This window comes from Nannospalax galili, unplaced genomic scaffold (assembly GCF_000622305.1).
Source record: "Nannospalax galili isolate Female #2095 unplaced genomic scaffold, S.galili_v1.0 scaffold388, whole genome shotgun sequence".
Lineage (NCBI taxonomy): Eukaryota > Metazoa > Chordata > Mammalia > Rodentia > Spalacidae > Nannospalax > Nannospalax galili.
In genome coordinates this window covers 1,494,607-1,500,673 of record NW_008360304.1, presented here as the reverse complement: position 1 = coordinate 1,500,673, position 6,067 = coordinate 1,494,607, and the positions used below count along the sequence as shown (strand labels likewise).

Below are 6,067 nucleotides of genomic sequence, written 5' to 3'. Positions count from 1 at the left end.
ATGTGTGTAATGCCCATGAAGAACAGAAGAGGCTGTTGGATCCCCTGGAACTGGAGTTACAGACAGTTGTTAGCTGCCATGTGGGTGCTGGGATTCGAACCTGGGTCTTCTGCAAGAACAACCAGTGTTCTTAACTGCTGAGCTTCTCTCCAGCCCCAACACTTGCTACTCTTAACAGGGGACCAGAGTTTGATTCTCAGCATCCACTCCTGTAGCTCCAGCTCCAGTTGATCTGATGACCTCTTCTGGCCCCTGCTGGCCCCCACACACAAGAGCACATACACACACACACACATTAAAAAAAATTTTTTTTTAAGTTTTATTGAGCTTGTGTGGTAATGCATACCTATAATCTCAGCATTTGGGAGGCTGAGACAGGATACCCAACATAAGTCTGAGGCCAGTCTGAGCTACACAGAAGCCCAACCTGAGCCTCATTTCTTTTTTCCTGAAGAAAACAAAAACAATAACAAAAACCAAGTATCTGTGAATAACATTAAATGTGAAAATTAGTCAAGGAGAACAAAAACATAATGCAATGCTTGCTCCCATAGCACATATACTAAAACTAGTACAATAAACAAAGTCAACACAGCCCCAGTGAAAGGACGATACCCAAATTTGTGCAGTGTTCCATGATCAAGGAGATAGGGAGAATCAATGCAGAATTGTTAGCCTCAATACTGAAACTGTAGTTTCAACTAAAAGGATGTTTGTGTAAGTTGATGTATGAAACAAGAATGCAACTAAGTTACACATGAGATGTTGCATAAAAATATGTCAATATTTAGCTTACATGAGAAAATGTTAAAGATGGGGCTAGAGAGATGGCTCAGTGGTTAAGAATACTGGCTGCTCTTGCAGAGGACCCAGATACCATTCCCAGAACCCACACGGCGGGTAACAACTTCTAGTCTCCTGATTCCAGTTCCAGGGGATCCAACATCCTCTTCTGACCTCTGAGGGCACTGCATGACATGGGTATACTTACATACACTGAAGCAATATACTCATACATATCAATAAAAATAGTATTTTTTTAATGTTAAGGTGTACTGAACTTTGAATCTTAAAAAATTCAAGAGGGGCTGGAGAGATGGCTCAGTGGTTAAGAGCACTGACTGCTCTTGCAGAGGATCCGGGTTCGATTTCTAGCACCCACATGGCGGCTATGAACCATCCTGTGCTGGACAGCTTTAGTGTCAACTTGATAACCTGGATTGAGGGAGCCTCAACTGGGGAATTGCCTTCATTGGGTTGGCCTGTGGCCACATCCGTGGGGCATCTTGATTGTTGAGTGATGTGGGAGGGCCCAGCCCACTGTGGGTGGTGCCACCCCTGGGCAGGTGGGCCTGTGTGCATATGAAAGCAGGCTAAGCAAGGGCCAGGGTAGCAAGACAGTAAGCAGTGTTCCTCCATGGCCTATGCTCCAGCTCCTGCCTCCAGGTTCTTGCCCTGAGTTCTTACCTTGGGTTCCCTGATGAACTATGACCTGGGAGATGTAAGATAAATAAACCCTTTCCTCCCCAAGTTGGTAGTGGTCAGAGTTTTTGTCACAGCAATGAAGAAACAAACTAGGACATGTCCTTAACTCCTGTTCCAGGGGAATCAGAAGCCCTCTTCTGACCTCCGTGGCATTGCACAATATGGGTGCACTCACATACATGCAGGCAATACACTCATACACATAAAATAAAAATAATTTTAAAATATTTTTTTAATTCAAGAAAAAAACATAAAATTAAAATTCCTATAACTACTCTAGATGGGAAGAGGTGAGCAAAGATCATTTCAAAATTTACATTTCAAATTTTTAAAAAAAGAGCTGCTAGAAATTAAAAGCTTAGTAACAGGAGGTATAAATTTAGCTCAGTTTGTAGGGTGCTTATCTAGCATATACCAGGCCGTGTTCATTCCCAGTACTGCAAAAACCACTGGTGGCTGTGCACATTGGAGACTTCCAGCACTTCGAAGGTGAAGGTAGGAGGACCAAGTTTTGTTTTTATGGGTTTTAAAAATATTTTATTATTTAAAAAAAAATATTTTATTATTTTTATTTTTTGTGTATGAGTGTATTACCTGCATGTAAGTACACCTGTGTCCTTCAATGCCCATAGAGGTCAGAAGAGGGCACTGGATTCCCCTGGAACTAGAGTTACAGACAGTTAGCTGCCATGTGGGTGCTGGGAATCAAAGAGAACCCAGGTCCTCTACAAGAGTAGCCCAGTGCTCTCAACCACTGAGCCATTTCTCCAGTCCCAATGATCAAGTTTTAAGGTCAGTCTCAGCTACATGAGACCCTGCCCTAAAAACTACAAACCAACTGCAGCAGAAAGGCAAATTCAGCAAAAAGGTTGAACAATAAAACTCAAGAAATATAAGGAAATAAAGAAGATCAGAATGCTATCACCATTAACCATATACACACACGTTTCCTAACTTATAGACTGATACTTTACTTTCACTCTTTCAACTTCTCTTAACTTTGGAATCTTTTTTTTTTAATGTGTATGAGTGTTTTGCCTGCATGTATGTAAGTGTACCTATGAATGCAATGCCCACAGAGACCAGAGGAGGACACTGGATAATAACTGGAGTTATGGACAGTAGTAAGCTGCCATGTGGATGCTGGGAACTGAACCCAGGTCTCGTGCAAAAGCAGCCAGATTGAGCTATCTCTCCAGCCCCAAATTATCTTCACTTTGGGAAGATTATGACTTAATGTGTCTAATAAATGTTCACAGAATAAGTAACTTGCCAAAGTCACATGAAAGAGAGATTTGAACTTTAGTATGGCTCACAACAAAACCAAGTCCTTTGCACCGCAGAATGTTGTAAATACCTTAGGAACTTTGATGAGAAAAATTGTTTTATAAGTCAAGTGACACGTTACCCTACCAATCTTTCTAATTCTCATTAGTTTCCTTTCCATGTGAAGGTCATCCATGAATAGCACTAGAACCACACTCCATATCCCATCATCTCACCAAACTTCTATCATGGAAGGTGAAATATTATCACTTCAGGTATGGTATGAAAAAAAAAAATTCACCCACCCCCAAAGATATCCATTCTTTTTTTAAATTTTATTTATTATTTTTATTTTATGTGTATGCATGCCACCCAGCCCCAATGATATCCATTCTTTTATTTTATTTTATGTATTTTTTTATGCATGTATTGCCTGCATGTAGGTAAGTGCACCCGTGTCATGCAATGCCTACGGAGGTCAATGCCCATTTGGCTTGGCTCTGGGGCAGAGCCCACTGAAACAATTACTCTTCACCTTCGAGGTAAGAGAAAGGCAAATCTCACTGCAAAACCAGTTTTCAATGGCAGTGTTAAACATGAAATCAGGGTAAAATGACTCACAATAGAGAGGTTTTCCTTATTTCTGCCGAATGCTTCAGGTGATTCCAGGTCCTAGACTAAGACAAAATAAAAAAATGCTGTAGTACCAACAGCTAGGAGGCCTCTCCAACTCCAGAACACTAGAGGGAGAAAGTAAACCAACGAGTTTTTAGTTACTCCTGTGTTATTATAGTAATCTTGCCCAAAGAGAATAGAAATCAACTACTGAAAAACTACAGTACTGGGCTTTGTGACACAGGCTCTAAACATAGCACTCTGCAGAGGTAGACGGATCGCTGGGTTATTCAACGCCAGCCCAATCTGCGTAGCTCCAGGCCAGCCGGGACTACACAGTGAGAACGTCTCAAAAAAGCAAAAACAAAAACAAACCACACTTCTGGGAAGGTAGAAGGAAAAACTGTCTCCATGCCAGCAAGAGATTCCTATTTCTCCCGTCTTACCTACCTGGCGTTGCCGCTACCACTCGAGTACCAACACATAGATGGAAGCGGTTCAAATAATAACTGGGCCCCATTAGCTATATGCACTTGCCGAGGGCCCAAGGTTCGTCCCCCTCCACAACCCGCGACTGGTACCAGGTGAAACCATTAGAAGCGGCCCAGAATCCTCACAGCGCGGGAAGAGAGGCGAAGTCCGCGCGGGACTCAGGCGGCCATCCTCGCCACCGAAAACGGGGTCCGGGCCAGGCTCACAGATGCGAGACAGGCCCGGAGCCAGAGCGCCAACGAGGCCGTCCCCGGCCTCCCCGCAGCACCAAGAGGAAAACACCCCGAGACCTCCGGCCGCAGCTGCCGCCGGCCCCGCAACCACCGCCATCCCCTCCCTGGCGTCAGCCTCAGCCAACCCGCCAGGCCGCACCCGCGCTCTCACAGCCCTCGGGCCTGACAGTAGCGCGGCCCCCAGCGCACCCCGAGGCCCCGACGCCACAGCGGGGACGCAGGCCGCCGCTGTGTGTTAAGCCCGGGTCTGTGGGAGGCTCCCGGGTCTGCCCTGACCCGCCTCCGCCTCCTCCTCCAGACCCCGCGATGCTCCCAGCCACCTCCGCTCTCCGCGGCCCTCGACTGGAGAGACAGCGGGGATAAGCCTCACCCGGTTATGGCTGCAGCTCTGCGGAACGAATCTCCCCTCCCCCGGCCCACCCCCCTTCGGCTACACGCACAACTCCACTCGGTCCAGTCCCGACTTTAGCGCTGGTGAGAAGGAGGTGGAGGAGGCGCCGGCGCGGCCAGCCCAGGAAGGCTCCGCCCTCCGCGCGTTCATTGGCTGCCGGCGGAGGCGGGCCGGAACGCATCGGGCATGTCCATTGGCTCGGTCAGCCTTCTTTCAGGACCCGCCTCTCTGGACTATCCGAGCGGCTGTCCGTCAAGGAAGAGTCGGCCACACCGCCCCGCCTTGCCGCTCTACTTAGCCCTCCGTCAGCCTCCGGTTTGGCCGGCTCGCTCACTCGCTCGCTCCCTCCCTCCCTCCGTGCTCCCCTTCCACCCGGTCCCCACCCGCCGAGTCCGCCGGGGTCAGGAGGCCGAGTGGCGCGGCTGCCGGACCGGTCGCGTTCGGACGCGGGGTAGTTGCTCTGTTCTGAGGCTACCTGAGGGGCCGGGACTGGGCCGCCGGGCGTCGGCACCCAGGGGATCACCGCGGTTCCCCGCTACTCTGCCCTAGGAGACGTGGCCCCGATGGATCCGCGTCTTCCCTGTCCAGTGCCCGAAGCCCCCGCGACGGGCGAGCCGGGGAGGGCCTGCGGCGAGCCGAGGGGAGGTCGGGGCCGCGCCTGGGGGGGGGGGGCGCTTGAGGGACGTGGAGGCGCTTCCATCTCGCCTCGCTCATGGGAACAGCCCCCACCAACTTCCTCCATGGCTGTGGCGGGAGACGTTGTCTTCCATTTTGTGGGATCTGCGGGGAGAACTTGGGGACCATCACCGCCAAACGCCGTGGGGCCGCGAAACTTGGCTCCGCGCAGCCCGGATCGTTTACCTTAGGCCTTTCCCTCGGCCATTTCCGGCGTGGGCGCCTGGGCGTCCTCGGGACCCACGCGATGGTGTGGAGCGCCCGACACCGTGGGCCAAGATGAAGCCGCGGGTTCCCCCAGCCGGGCTCCCCGAGGTCCTAGGCTTCCTGGGTCTGTCGTCGCCCCTCAGCGTGCGCTCCCGGGCCTCGCCATCCACTATGGGTGGTTGGGGTCCGGGTCGGGGAGCGGCCCTCGCTTGGGAGCCCCGCTGGGCGCAGTCGGCTCGTAACCTCGTTGGGATGCCGGGCCCAGCTATGCGAGGGTCTTTTGTTTCTCTACACCTTGTTTTCTTAGCACGTCAACTAGGTGCCAGTTCAAAGACAAAAGTGTTGTATCTCGCCCTGGCGGTTGTTAGTGGAATTACAACTGATGATGTTGGGTTAGATGGAATTGACGGACCCATTTGTGGAATGTCTGAACACCAGACGGATCTAAAGAAAAATTCTCGCTATCTAGTACAATCTGGCCTCGAACTCTTGGTCCTTCTGCCTCCGCCTCTTGAGTACTGGGATTGCAAACATTTCACTGCCTGCTACCTGTTTTTGTTTTGGCTTAGATGTGATTTAAAAAACAACCCCTCTGTCCATATCACGCCTGTAATTACCAGCATTTAAGAAATGGAGGCAGAGAGATCACCAGTTCAAGGACAGCCTGGAATACGAGCCCCATCTCAAAAAAAAAAAAAAAGAA

The 6,067-nt window shown here is 50.0% G+C and overlaps 1 protein-coding gene across 8 annotated transcripts in view; it reads right to left on the bottom strand.

The window, feature by feature from the left end:
• LOC103726770 (zinc finger MYM-type protein 5) overlaps positions 1-5,473 on the bottom strand; it is a 32,763-nt gene extending 27,290 nt beyond the window's left edge. For 2 of the 8 annotated variants that reach the window (XR_003847973.1, XM_029559252.1), the window contains exons 1-2: positions 4,462-4,559; positions 3,373-3,491 (exon numbers count right to left, since the gene is read on the bottom strand). The gene's annotated coding sequence lies outside the window, so the exon portion shown is untranslated. Of the gene's footprint in view, positions 1-3,372; positions 3,492-3,816; positions 3,943-4,461; positions 4,560-5,343 lie in introns of those variants that run through there. The other 6 variants (XM_029559254.1, XM_029559253.1, XM_017795920.2 and 3 more) reach the window with 6 other exon arrangements.
• Positions 5,474-6,067: the final 594 nt, after the last annotated feature.